Below are 15273 nucleotides of genomic sequence, written 5' to 3' on the forward strand. Positions count from 1 at the left end.
ATTCTGACTCATCCCCATCAGTGATACGCCCCACAATAGTGGTGTCATCAGCGAACTTGATGATGGAGTTCGCACTGTGGTTGGCTACGCAGTCATGGGTATAGAGTGAGTACAGCAGGGTCTGAGCACGCAGCCTTGAGGTGCTCCCGTGCTGATTGTTATCGAGGCTGACACATTTCCACCAATACGAACAGACTGTGGTCTGTGGATGAGGAAGTCGAGGATCCAGTTGCAGAGGGATGCGCAGAGACCCAGTTCTGCGAGTTTGGTAACCAGTTTGGAGGGGATGATTGTGTTGAATGCCAAGCTGTAGTCAATGAATAACAGCCTGACATATGAGTTTTTGTTGTCCAAGTGGTCCAGTGCGGAGTGGAGGGCCAGCGAGATCGCATCCACCGTTGATCTGTTGTGGCGGTAAGCGAACTGCAGTGGGTCCAGATTTTTGTCGAGGTAGGATTTGATTTGCTTCATGATCAACCCCTCAAAGCACTTCATCACCACCGGCGTTAGTGCCACTGGTCGATAGTCATTGAGGCACGTCACCTTACTCTTCTTGGGCACCGGTATAATTGATGCCCTTTTAAAGCAGGTGGGGACCTCAGACCTCAGAAGTGAGAGGTTGAAAATGTCCGTAAAAACTCCCGCCAGTTGGTCCGTACAGGTTTTTAGAACACGACCGGGTATACCATCAGGACCGATAAATCTAACACTAACACAGGCAGTACACTGAATTTAAAAGAACATTTTAATCCATTTTGATAAATCTAACACTAAAAACAAGCAGTACACTGAATTTAAAAGAACATTTTTACACATATTTTTATCCATTTTGATAAATCTAACACAAGCAAGCAATACACTGAATTTAAAAGAACATAATGTTTATAAACTTTGAGAAATCTGACACTAACATAAGCAATACACTGAATTCAAATGGACTTTTTCATTCATTTTGATGAATCTAAAAATAAAAATAAAACAGAAGCCATGAACTGTTTTTAAAAGAATATTATTTTTATATTTAACCATATAACAATTACAGCACGGAAACAGGCCATCTCGACCCTTCTAGTCTGTGCCGAACACATAATCTCCCCTAGTCCCATACACCTGCGTTCAGACCATAACCCTCCATTCCTTTCCCGTCCATATAACTATACAATTTATTTTTAAATGATAAAAATAAACCTGCCTCCACCACCTTCACTGGAAGCTCATTCCACACAGCTACCACTCTCTGAGTAAAGAAGTTCCCCCTCATGTTACCCCTAAACTTCTGTCCCTTCATTCTCAAGTCATGTCCTCTTGTTTGAATCTTCCCTACTCTCAGTGGGAAAAGCTTATCCACGCCAACTCTGTCTATGCCTCTCATCATTTTAAAGACCTCTATCAAGTCCCCCCTTAACCTACTGCGCTCCAAAGAATAAAGCCCTAACTTGTTCAACCTTTCTCTGTAACTTAGTTGCTGAAACCCAGGCAACATTCTAGTAAATCGCCTCTGTACTCTCTCTATTTTGTTGACATCCTTCCTATAATTAGGCGACCAAAATTGTACACCATACTCCAAAATTGGCCTCACCTGTTTGATTAATCTAAACAGTAAAACGCAATCAAAGATTTAAACAATAAAACAAGCAATGCAATGCTTTTAAAATCTCCCAATCAACCTTTGCCATCAAAATTAGCCTTTTCCCAATTTGGGATTTTAATTTACAAACCTGCCTTATCTCTTTCCATAACTATTTTTTAAACTAAAAGAATTATAGTCTCTGATCCCCAGTTTCATTCTCTTAAGAGAAAATCCAGTGTAACCCCTTTACTAGCAGGGCCATCCACATAATGCTTAAGAAATCTTTCATGCACACATGGCTCCGAATGATTTTAAGCAACACCCTGCAAGCCATTTTATAGTGAAATAACATGTAAAACATGACATGATTTTTTTAGGTGATCTTTTGAGCTGTAGCCAGTCATAGGTTGTCATAGTTTGCTTTCTGTGATCGTGGGTGTGGTCGTCTGTAAGTCAAAGGTGGTCGTCTTCAGTCCCCACTATTGGGTCTCCAATTTTCACAAGTGCATTGGCGATTAAAAAATAAAAAGGGGCTGTCCCACTTGGGAGACCTAATCCACGAGTTCTGGTGAGTTTGCCCTCGACTCATACTCGCAGCATGGTCGACACGTGGTCGTAAGAGGTATTTGTAACTCTCCGTCATGCTCGAGAGTGGTCCCCATGTACTCGAGGCCTCAGATAGATTGCAACATATTTTTCAACATGCTGAAAAATGCCCGCGAGTAAAAAAAGGTCGCCATGGAAAAAATCAATACTTTTTCTACTTGTAGGTTTAGTCATAGCAGGTCGGCATGTTAGTCGGAGGTAATCGAGGGTAGTCGAAGGTAATCAAAGGTAGTCGTAGATAGTCTTCATCATAGTCGAAGGGAGGTCAAAGGGAGGTCGAAGGAGATCGTCTTCACTCTCCACTAATTCGGTGTCCAATTTTCTCGAAGTTAGTTGTAGCTAGTCGTAGCTAGTTGAAACTGGTCTTCAACAGAGTCACAAGAGATCGAAGGAGGTATTCAACATGACATTTTTTCAAACTCTCTTAAACACTTCTAAACTCGCCAATTAGGTCGCCCAAGTGGGACAGCCCCTTAAGTCGTAGATAGCCGTAGGAGGTCTTCTACATTTTGGTAGGATGCCAAATTTTCGGCGATTCAACAAGACCATGACAGTCGCCTACACTCGCAAAACAAGTCACCTAAAGGGGCTGTCCCACTGCAGCGACCTAATTGGCGAGTTTAGAAGAGTTTAGGATAATTTGAAAAAGTGTCATGGTGAAGACCTCCTTCAACCTCCTTCGACTATGTTGAAGACCAGCTTCGACTTGCTTCGGGAAAATTGGACACCGAATAGTGCAGAGTGAATACGACCTCAATCTCCTTCGACCTCACTTCGACTATGTTCAAGACTATCTACGACTACCTTCGACTACCTTTGATTACCTTCGACTACCCTCGATTACCTACGAATAACATAACGACCTACTACGACCTTTTTTTACTCGCGGGCATTTTTCAGCATGTTGAAAATTACACAGCGACCTAACTGAGGCCTCGAGTATGTGGGGACTACTCTCGAGCATGTAGGAGAGTTACAAAGACCTCCTAGGACCTCGAGTCGACCATGCTGCGAGTATGAGTCGAGGGCAAACTCGCCAGAACTCGCGGATTAGGTCGCCGCAGTGGGACAGCCCCTTAAGTGGGACAGGCCCTTTAATCTTTACATGTGTCTGTTTAGCAAAAAAAAGTCCATGATGAGACCACCACAACAGATTCAAATGATGGCACAGCAACATCTGCAGGCTCAACAGATATCGTATTTTAATAATACTTTTTTTGAGTTTAGTTGGACTTTAAATTATTTGTCAATCACAGCTTGTGAGGACTTTTATTGTATTTGCCTTCCACTTAATGTTGCTATGTCTTTTTTTCAGAGACATTGCAGCCTGCAAATCTAACAGCTTATCTTCAGTTGCAACTGCCTACACAGACTGCCATAGCCTTGATGCACCCCACACAGGCACAAGTGACACCAGGGGGTAACCACATGAACCACGTTTGTCTTTGATGTGAATGGTTATGTTTATGTTAATGTTAATTGTTAATGATGTTGGTCCTTTTGTACTAGTTTTCAGTTTTTACGTTTAAGTTTATATCATGAAGTTTGAAGTTGATTTAAGTTTATTTAAAAGCTTATTTAAAGAATCTCCTTGTGGTATGGGAGGTACAATGTTAAAGTATAATTTAATCTGAATAGAAAAAGAAAATATTTTTGTGTGGCGTGCACTGTTTTCTGTTCTTTCTAATCTAATAATAATTCTAACTTTTATTGTTGTTAAAGTGATAATTCTTTATAGATTTGTTATGGAAAATGTTACATTTTATCTGGTTATAATATTTTTTTATGTACTATAGTAAGTTGTCAAATAACATTTTTGTATGTTTCAATATCAATAAAGGAAATGCCGGATATTGTTACCGCAAATTGATGTGTGACGATAATTTATTTTCGAGTAGTGTCTCATGGCATCACTTATATCTCATATATTTCATATTTCATATATTTAGATCAATAAAACAAACAAAAGCAAAGCATTGCATTTAAAAGCAGATTATTTTAATATACTTTGATGAATATATCAAACACAAACACAAGCAGTGCACTGCATTGAAAAGTAAATTATTTTAATATATTTTGATCACTAAAACTTCTTCTTCTTGCGTATGGCATGCTCAATTTGCAGGACAACTTGTTCTATTTCATCTTATATATGTGGACGGAGTTTACAGGAAGTTAGGAGAATGAGATATGATCCATATGAAACGTATACAGCATTTTGACCAAGGAGAATAGTGGAAATAAAGTGATAACATGCATTTTCTTTTCACTGGAATGTGTTGTACAGTGGTGCAGCGGTAGAGTTGCTGCCTTACAGCACCAAAGACCCGGCTTAGATCCAGACTACGGAGTTTGCACCTTCTCCCCGTGTTCTGCATGGATTTGTAGGTTAATAGGCTTTGGTAACATTGTAAATTGTCCCTAGTGTGTTTAGGACAGTGTGAATGTGCGGGGATCGCTGGTCGGTTAGACTCGGTGGGCCGAAGGGCCTGTTTCTGCAACGTATCTCAAAACTAAACTGAAGTAAACTACTAAGGAGACACATTCAGGATAAAGGCTCAGACATTTTGGACTGATATGAGGAGATATTTCTGTACACAGGATTGTAACTCCTGGTTATTCTCTACCCTACAGGTTTCTGAATGCTCAGTCATTGAGTATACTTGGGACTCAAATCAGCAGATTCTTTGGACATCGAGGGACTCATGTGCATTGGGTGAGATACAGGACAAGCCACAGGTTTAATCATGGTCCTATTAAATGCTGGATGGTACCTAGTCCATTATGGTATCATTATAAAGGGAATTTTATTTTCATCTAGTGGATTTGCTTTGAGTTAGTCACAAAATGCTGGAGTAGCTCAGCCGGACAGGCAACATCTCTGGATAGAAGAAATGGGTGACATTTCGGGTCGAGACCCTTCTTCAGACTGAGAGTCAAGGGAGAGGGAGAGACAGAGATAAGGTGTATCAGGTGTGAAAACGAGATATCAAAGGGGTCGGAGCTCAAGGAAAATGTGGAATAGATCATTGTTAGCAAGGAGAAAGTAATAACAAAGCATACAGATATGACATTTAATCAGGAGGACAGTGAAACTAGTCGGAGAACTAGGATGGGGAGGGATGGAAAGAGAATGAAAGGAAGGATTTACTTGAAGTTAGCGAAAGTTGAGTTCACCTTTACAAAAGGTATTTACTGGCAAGAGTGTTTCTATATCAATGGAAGATCTAAATGGAAACAATGAAATCATTACATGTTGCTTTACCTTATTCCCACTTCTAGAGTTTAGATCGATGGCATGGAAACAGCCCATCAAGTCCACACCTACCACACATTCACACTAGTTCTATGTTAACCCACTTTCTCATCCATTCCCCACACACATGAGGTGGAACGTCATTGAAATTTGGGTTAACCTATGATGAGTATTTGACAGCACTGGGCCTGTACTCACTGGAGTTTAGAAGGATGAGGGGACACCTCATTGAAACTTACCAAATGGTGGAGAGGATGTTTCCACTCGTGAGAGAGTCCCAGAGGTCAAAGCCTCTGAATTAAAGGACGTTCCTTTAGGCAGGAGATGAGGAGGTGTTTCTTTACTCAGAGGGTGGTGAATCTGTGGAATTCTATGCCACAGAAGGCTGTGGAGGCCAAATCAATGTATATTTTTAAGGCAGAGATGGATAGATTCTTGATTAGTATGGGGGTCAGGGGTTATGGGGAGAAGGCAGGAGAATGGGCACAACCTTAACCATAACCCTACCTTAACCCTGAACTGCTAAACCATGTAACAATTACAGTACGGAAACAGACCATCTCGACCCTTCTAGTCCGTGCCCAACAGGTATTTTGGCTTAAGTGCTAGGTACTACCAAGGTTGCAATTTGGCTTGCATCTTTTTAACCTAAAATATATTACATATTTTGCTTGGATAGCTTCCAAGCCAACTGTTATGAATAATGAATCCTCCAATTTCAAGTAAGTAACCAACAAACCCTTCCCTATGGATGCACATCCATTTCACCCAAAATCCACACTTTTCCCTTCCTCCATCCTCTTCCACCTTCATTGCTTCCTCTGGCTTCCCATTTCATGTCACCTCTCCTTATCCCCATTTTTTCATAGCCTTGGGTTTTTTCATCTCTGGACCTTTGTCCAACTGTCTGCCAATCAAATCCCCCATCAACTATATCAATACATCCATTGACGATAGACACTAAATGCTGGCGTAACTCAGCGGGACAGGCGGCATCTCTGGATAGAAGGAATGGGTGACGTTTTGGGTCGAGACACTTCTTCATAGTCTTGAGCCTGGCCCCAGGCTCATTCAGGCCCTCTAGTGACCCAGGCCTATCTGACGCCTCTTCAACATCGAGACACAAACTGGCCGCTCTTACCTATGATAAGTTTAGTTTATTGTCACGTGTACCGAAGTACACTCGAAAACGTTTTGTTGCGTGTTAACCAGTCAGCAGACAGACTGTACCTAATTACTATCGAGCCATCCAGAGTGTGTACAGATTAATGATAAAGGGAATAACCTTCAGTGCAAGGTAAAGTCTGATTAAAGATATGAGGTTGATGGTAGCTCAGGGTTAGAAACATAGAAACATAGAAATTAGGTGCAGGAGTAGGCCATTCAGCCCTTCGAGCCTGCACCGCCATTCAATATGATCATGGCTGATCATCCAACTCAGTATCCCGTACCTGCCTTCTCTCCATACCCCCTGATCCCCTTAGCCACAAGGGCCACATCTAACTCCCTCTTAAATATAGCCAATGAACTGGCCTCAACTACCCTCTGTGGCAGAGAGTTCCAGAGATTCACCACTCTCTGTGTGAAAAAAGTTCTCCTCATCTCGGTTTTAAAGGATTTCCCCCTTATCCTTAAGCTGTGACCCCTTGTCCTGGACTTCCCCAACATTGGGAACAAATCTTCCTGCATCTAGCCTGTCCAACCCCTTAAGAATTTTGTAAGTTTCTATAAGATCCCCTCTCAATCTCCTAAATTCTAGAGAGTATAAACCAAGTCTATCCAGTCTTTCTTCATAAGACAGTCCTGACATCCCAGGAATCAGTCTGGTGAACCTTCTCTGCACTCCCTCTATGGCAATAATGTCCTTCCTCAGATTTGGAGACCAAAACTGCACGCAATACTCCAGGTGTGGTCTCACCAAGACCCTGTACAACTGCAGTAGAACCTCCCTGCTCCTATACTCAAATCCTCTTGCTATGAAAGCCAACATACCATTCGCTTTCTTTACTGCCTGCTGCACCTGCATGCCTACCTTCAATGACTGGTGTACCATGACACCCAGGTCTCGCTGCATCTCCCCCTTTCCCAATCGGCCACTAGTTGTTCACTAGTTGGTGATAGGATGGTTCAGTTGCCTGGTGACAGCAGGGAAGACACTGTCCCTTAATCTGGGAGCTGAGCGTTTTTACACTTCTGCTCCTCCTGCCTGATGGGAGAGGGGAGAAGATGGAGTGACTGGGGTGAGACTTATCCTGGATTATGCTGGTGGCCTTGCCAGAGATCCATGAAGCCTCTTGCCCAGGGGTGCCTCCCGCAGTCGACCCAATATGCCACTGGGCATCTCCGTTGGCGTGAAAGGGAAGTCCTCAGCTCACTCGCCAGCAACGTTCTTTCCTTCCATCTGCTGCCTCCGCTATCTTGAAGGTACCCCCCTGACTCTTCCAAGAACGCCAGATGTGTGGACATGGGCCATGAAGCGCCCTCTAATGCTGCAGTCTCTCTCTAACCACCCCCTGTTCACATCCTGCCAGGGTGCCCAAGTGTAATGCTACCCCTCGAATTAGACATCATGTCCCAAAATATTACCCATTCCACCTCTCCAGAGATGCTGCCTGTCCCGCTGAGTAACTCCAGCATTTTGTGTTTATCTTTGGAATTCAAAATTGCACAAAAGGAAAGAGTAAAAGAGCAGGAAGGAACTGCAGATGCTGGTTTAAACCGAAGATAAGACACAAAATGCTGGAGTAACTCCGGCATGACAGGCAACGTCTCTCAAGAAAAGGAATGGGCGACGTTTCGGGCCGAGACCCTTCTTCGTAGTCTGAAGAAGGGTCTTGACCAGAAACGTCACCCATTCCTTCCCTCCAGAGATCCCATTTTGAGTCCATCTACAGAATAAAAGCGTTGCAAGCTGGGAAAACAAGACAACGTGAAAACGGTAAAACAGAAAAATAGTATGAAAGTGATAAAAGCAAGATGTAATTGTATACGAAAATATGTACCAATACATGCAAATGTGTTTATTAGTTCCAGAGTTCTTCCGATGCCAAAGGTCTTGACTATGAGTGTTCAATAAATGAATCTGCTTGACCTTAGAGCAGCAGATGTGTGCTCCTTGTTGCCAGATATCTAGTATACCATAACACTGAGGAACATAAAGCTACCTACTTGCGTCAATGCGCGCATTCCTATGATCTTCTGTCAAGCAAATTTTTTCTGATGCAGCAAATTCCAAAGGAATAGTTCCGACTAATTGCTTCTTTTGTTATTGATTTCTGATAAGATCGCGTTTGTCCCACAGTCAACTCAAACAGCTCAGCTGCATCCTGCGTTAGGCCAATAAACAATCCGCCGCTCCATGTGCGAAAGATGAAACGAGTGCTCTGCATTCATTGATGTTCAAAGCAAGAGCAAGCAAATAAATGAATAACACATTCTTTGAAAAGGCAGGAAGAATGCAAGTTGCTCAGAGAGATTTTTTTTTCAGCTGCACACAGTCATTCACACCCTTAGGTTAAAGGAAAGAAATGGTAAAAAAACAAAATTACACTTGGTTCTTTGTTTCATGGGTCATATTCAGTAGCTACCATCCAAGTTTTTCATTAGATGCCAAATTATTTTCCATATCTGCCTTGAGGAAAAGTCTAGGGCAACTTACACGCCAGTGATATTAATATTAACTTCAAGTAACCCTTGCGTAGGAAGGAAGTGCAGAAACTGGTTTACACTGAAGATAGACACAAAATGCTGGAGTAACTCAATGGGACATGCAGCATCTCTGCATCTTCAGACTGAAGAAGGCCTTTAACTTGAAACATCACCCATTTCTTCTATCCCGAGAAGCTGCCTGTCCCGCTGAGTCACTCCAGCGTTTTGTGACTATCTTCATTACTCTTGTTTCCTCTCCCTTCCTTGTTTTCTGACCAGTCTGACTGTCTCCCTGATTACATTTTATCTCTGTTTGCTTAGTCGTCCCCTTCTCCTAGCTAACAATGACCTATTCTACATTTTCCTTTAACTGCAAGTCCCCTTTATTGCCTCGTTTTAACACCTGACACTTCCTTATCTTTATGTCTCCCTCTCCCCTGACTCTCAGCCTGAAGAAGGGTCTCGATCAGAAGGGTCTGATACCAGACTGATTCCTGGGATGTCAGGACTTTCATATGAAGAAAGACTGGATAGACTCGGTTTGTACTCGCTAGAATTTAGAAGATTGAGGGGGATCTTATAGAAACTTACAAAATTCTTAAGGGGTTGGACAGGCTAGAAGCAGGAAGATTGTTCCCGATGTTGGGGAAGTCCAGAACAAGGGGTCACAGTTTAAGGATAAGGGGGAAATCTTTTAGGACCGAGATGAGGAAAACATTTTTCACACAGTTGAGGCCAGTTCATTGGCTATATTTAAGAGGGAGTTAGATGTGGCCCTTGTGGCTAAAGGGATCAGGGGGTATGGAGAGAAGGCAGGAACAGGATACGGAGTTGGATGATCAGCCATGATCATATTGAATGGCGGTGCAGGCTCGAAGGGCCGAATGGCCTACTCCTGCACCTATTTTCTATGTTTCTATGTTTCTATGATCCAAAACAAGACCCATTCCTTTCTGCAGAGATGCTGCCTTTCCCACTGAGTTACTCCAGCATTTTGTGTCTATCTTCGATGATACCATGACTAGCCTCTTATTTGGTTTTAATTAGCGTACGATAAGGAAACCTCATGTCATTTTCCATTTGTTCGTCTAATGAACAAGCCCGCATCTATAACTGGAGTAAAACTACAGTTTCATGGGGAACTATTGGCCTCGCTTTTACAGTGGCCCAAATTGTTCATTGTTTGTACGTTCCCGCCCGTGACCTGCGTGGGTTTTCTCTGAGGTCTTCGGTTTCCTCCCACACTACAAAGACGTACAGGTTTGTAGGTTAATTGGTTTGGTACAAAACTGACAAAAAGTTCCTCCAAAGAAGGACATGACTGAATCGAATGGAAACATTTTTCAGCTGATGATGGTTTTTGTGATCAGTGCTCTGCTGACCTGTTAGCATGTAACAACAGCTTTTCACTGTACCTCAGTACACATGACAATAAAGTAAACTAAACTAAACTAACGACTAGGTTTTATTGATAAATTAATTACAAATTCACAGCCATTATGCTGTGGATTGAAACTCTGGTTTACCAGGCTAGTAAATTAACCACTGCATCCACCTACATACACGTACTCTCGTTACTGTAATGTTTCTGTCCCACTTAGGAAACCTGAACAGAAACCTCTGGAGACTTTCCGCCCACACACAAGGTTCCCGTGCGGTCCCCGGAGGTTGCAGGTGGTTGCCGGAGGTTGCAGGTAGTGGAAGCAGGTAGAGAGACTGACAAAAACCTCCGGGAACCTCCGGGAACCGCACGGAAACCTTGGGTGGGGCACAAAGTCTCCAGAGGTTTACCCGTTCAGGTTTCCTAAGTGCGACAGGGCCATTAGGTTTGCAGTTGTCTTTCTCACTCACTGAGAGTATCAACTCAGCCACTCATCAACTTTACACTGGACAGCATGCAAAGAAAATTGTTGTCAACCAGCATAAGCAAAGATTAACCTTAACTTTAAGCTCCTGGTTTGCAAAGAAACCACATTACGACACAATTAAATGTGACTTGAGAACACCATCTAACCGCTGGTCACATCTTCCCATCTCCACCTGTTTTTCCGCTTTCTGCGGAGACCGTTCCCTCCGCAACTCCTTGGTTCACTCATCCCTTCCCACCCAAACCTCACCTTCCCCAGGTATCTTTCCCTGCAACCGCAGCAGACGAATGGTGTCGACCTGAAACATCGCCTATTCCTTTTCTCCAGAGATGCTGCCCGACCCGCTGAGTTACTCCAGCATTTTGTGTCTATCTTCGCTGCTTTACGTAACATTGGTGATCGACCTTGAACATGTGGAACTCATTATTTTTCTGAATAGGTTAGAAGCATTTTAAAGTTGATTGTGGCGTGTTCTCTTCCAACTCCTGCTGGTTCTATCACTTTCATAGCAAAAAGATTTGAGTATAGTAGCAGGGAGGTTCTACTGCAGTTGTACAGGGTCTTGGTGAGACCACACCTGGAGTATTGCGTACAGTTTTGGTCTCCAAATCTGAGGAAGGACATTATTGCCATAGAGCGAGTGCAGAGAAGGTTCACCAGACTGATTCCTGGGATGAAGAAAGACTGGATAGACTTGGTTTATACTCTCTAGAATTTAGGAGATTGAGAGGGGATCTTATAGAAACTTACAAAATTCTTAAGGGGTTGGACAGGCTAGATGCAGGAAGATTGTTCCCGATGTTGGGGAAGTCCAGGACAAGGGGTCACAACTTAAGGATAAGGGGGAAATCCTTTAAAACCGAGATGAGGAGAACTTTTTTCACACAGAGTGGTGAATCTCTGGAACTCTCTGCCACAGAGGGTAGTTGAGGCCAGTTCATTGGCTATATTTAAGAAGGAGTTAGATGTGGCCCTTGTGGCTAAGGGGATCAGAGGGTATGGAGAGAAGGCAAGTACGGGATACCGAGTTGGATGATCAGCCATGATCATATTGAATGGCGGTGCAGGCTTGAAGGGCCGAATGGCCTACTCCTGCACCTAATTTCTATTTCTATGTTTCTTATCTCATGTCTTATGTTATGGGGAAGTACCTATGATTATGGTTACTGGAGGAATTAGGTTGGATTGACGCTGTAAATATTGGGACAATTACTTTGTCAGACTCTAGATTGCAGTCTGAAGAAGGGTCTCGACCCGAAAAGTCACCCATTCCTTCTCTCCAGAGATGCTGCCTGGCCCGTTGAGTTACTCCAGCATTTTGTGTCTGTCTTTGGTTTAAACCAGGATCTGCAGTTCCTTCCTGCACATACTGCTCGAATGTATGATTTTTAGACCTAGCGTTTACTAAATTATTTCAGTTTAGTTTAGAGGTACAGCGCGGAAACAGGCCTTTCAGCCCACCGAGTGTGCCGACCAGTGATCCCTGCATACTAACTCTATCCTACACACCCTACCGACAATTTACAACTTTACTAAAGCCAATTCACCTACAAAAACATGTACGTCTGTGTAGTGTGGGAGGAACCCGTAGCACCCGGGGGAAATCCACGCAGGTCATGGGGAGAAGGTACAAACTCCGTGCAGACAGCACCCGTGGTCAGGATCGAACCCGGGGCTCTGGCGTTGTAAAGGGCCTATCCCACTGTGCAAGGTATTCCAAGAGTTCTCCCGAGTTTTCCCCTGATTCGAACTCGGGGAATGTCCGTAGCGGGTCCGTAGGTGTTTGCGGATGTCTCGTAGCGCCTCGTACGAGTAAAAAGTAACAATTTTTTTCATCACAAGTATTTTTTTACTCGTGGACATTTTTCGGAGTGTTGAAAAAATGTCACGAGTTTACCGAGTATCTACTGTTACCATTACGAGCCGTTACGAGACTAACCCCTACGGACCCGCTATGGACATTCTCCGAGTTCGAATCTGGGGAAAACTCGGGAGAACTCTTGAATTCCCTCGTACAGTGGGACAGGCCCTTAAGGCAGCAACTCTACCGTTGCAGCACCATACTGCCCCTTACAACTTAAATTCTCTGCAGCTAACATACTTTACAAATTCACGCTCCCTGGGTCAATTGTCCAGGTCTCTGTATACTGGTGAAGTTTAACCCTTTTGCTGTTGTATTCACATACTAAGACCATTCAGCAACACCAACGTTGAAACACATTACAATTTAGGATATAAACTTTTTTTTTTTTTAAGTGCAGTGATACAATTTTCATACAGATATACCATCCATACAGATCAAATCCTGATGGTCGGAGAAACATGAGGCATTACATTTTTCCACTGAGGTGCTCAAATGACAGATTATGATTTTACTTCGGAGTCACGTGAGTGACTTCGTGAAGAACCCCGCTTCCACGCATGCGTGCCATATCGCTACACGCATTGCAACGAGTCACACAGGGGGGAACGGCGTTCCCCAAGCGGGAGAATTTGAAAGTCGGGAACAGCAGGTAAGAGACTCTGCGTTCCTTTTTTACTACTTACTTTTAGGTGGCTGCGGAAAGCCGGCGGGGAGACCCGTGGAGGGCGAGCAGCCAGCAGCAGCAACAGCACGAGTTTCCCTGGAGGGGAACAACCTGAGCCCGACTTTGCTCCCGCACCGGCAAAATTCACCTCTCGGCCGGGCGGGAAGCAAAGTAAAAAAGGTCCCTATGCCAGTCTCAAACGAGACTGGCTTGGGAGCAGTCGGTAGCAGCCAGCGCAGAGGCTGCGGGACAGACAGCTCGGACCAGCGAGGGGCTCGGAACACTCAGCGAGTGCAGCGGCACTTATGGAGTCGGAACGGGACGTTCGGGCTGAAAACCTTCTTCACAAGGTAAGGCCCAGGGTCCAGGGGATCCATAGGTACAGCCGGGGTTACCGGCTGCGGAACTGCCGCGAAGGACCAGGCCCGTGAACACCGGGGTCGGTCCAAGCGGCTCGAACCCGACACAGGGAACGACGGTCACCAGCGGGAGAAGGAAAGTCGGGAACAGCAGGTAAGAGACCCTGCGTTTCCTTCAACTTACCTTCTAGGTGCAGACATGGACCAGGTCCATGGAAGGCGGGCGGGAGAACCACGGAGGAGCGGCAGCGGCAGCAGCAGCAGCAGTGGGAGCCGGCAGCTGCAGGAGCACCGGCAGCTGCAGCAGCACTAACAGCTGCAGGAGCACAGACAGCGGCAGCAGCACAGGCAGCAGCAGTGGCAGCTGGCACTTCGTGAGGAGCTGGCAACGGCAGGAGCAGCATGGGCACATCGATTCCCGGAGAGGGAAAAACACCTGTGCCCAACTTCGCTCCAGCATGGTGAGAAAGTTCATTTCTCGACAGCAAAGGACTTTGCAGTTGACTGGCTGCAATCTACTACAAGGGACCAGTATGTGAGTACCAGGGTCGGTCCCAGCGGGGTTTTAGTTACAATAATCGCTTCTCGGCTTTTTGGCTAAGATCAAGTGTAGTATCTGTTCTTATCAGTTTAATATCTGATACACCCCTTATCTACGGACCATATATATTAAATAAAAACTATAGTAGCTGTTATCATCAGTTTTAATGTCTTATATGTCCCTTAGCTAAGGACCATATAAGTAGGAGTGCCCAGAATTGAGGGCATTAGAGTGGGGTTGACCGGCTGCAACGACCGCAAGGGACCAGTACCGTCAGTACGGGGGTGGGTCCCACGGGTCTAAGATAAAGGAGCAGCCAGGAGTGCTGAGAGCGTTGGAGCCGGGTTAAAGGAATAGATGGAAGCAGCTGTGCCAGTTATCCCCCTCACCGGCCATATCCACTTCGCGGAAGGAAGGACAAAACTGGAGAAGGAGGACCATGGAACAGCGGGCAGCCAGCAGCAGCCAGCGGCACTTGGATCAACCGTAGTGGGATCAGCTGTGCCCGATGTCGGCCCCGCACCGGCCAGATCCATGTGACCGAGCGGTAGGCTAGACACAAATTAAACAAGGTAGTGGACTCAGAAGGGTCCGACTTTGCATAAAACCACCGGCAACCAGCGCCCGAGAGGGCTGGAGCGGGAAGAAGCGGTGTATGGAGCCTTGCTCCAACGTGATAAAACCACAGCAGTACCTCTTTGAGGGCTGCACAATGCTTCTACCCCATCAGAGGGGAGCACTGTGGGTCAGTTCTGGGTTGACTTGCAAGAGGGGTCCGCAGAACAAAAGACAAGTGGGCAGCAGTTAAGCCCCACAGGGGTACCCCGTGCGGGACCCTAGAGATCTCTAACTCTATAAAAAAGAGTAGGCAGGACCCTGATGGGCCAGAGCCTGGTA

The 15273-nt window shown here is 44.8% G+C and overlaps 1 pseudogene; it reads left to right on the forward strand.

Annotated features, from left to right (window-relative positions):
* Window positions 1–14412: 14412 nt before the first annotated feature.
* On the forward strand, window positions 14413–14520 carry LOC129693420 (U2 spliceosomal RNA; annotated as a pseudogene).
* Window positions 14521–15273: the final 753 nt, after the last annotated feature.

Source organism: Leucoraja erinacea, chromosome 2 (genome assembly GCF_028641065.1).
Source record: "Leucoraja erinacea ecotype New England chromosome 2, Leri_hhj_1, whole genome shotgun sequence".
NCBI classification, from domain to species: domain Eukaryota; kingdom Metazoa; phylum Chordata; class Chondrichthyes; order Rajiformes; family Rajidae; genus Leucoraja; species Leucoraja erinaceus.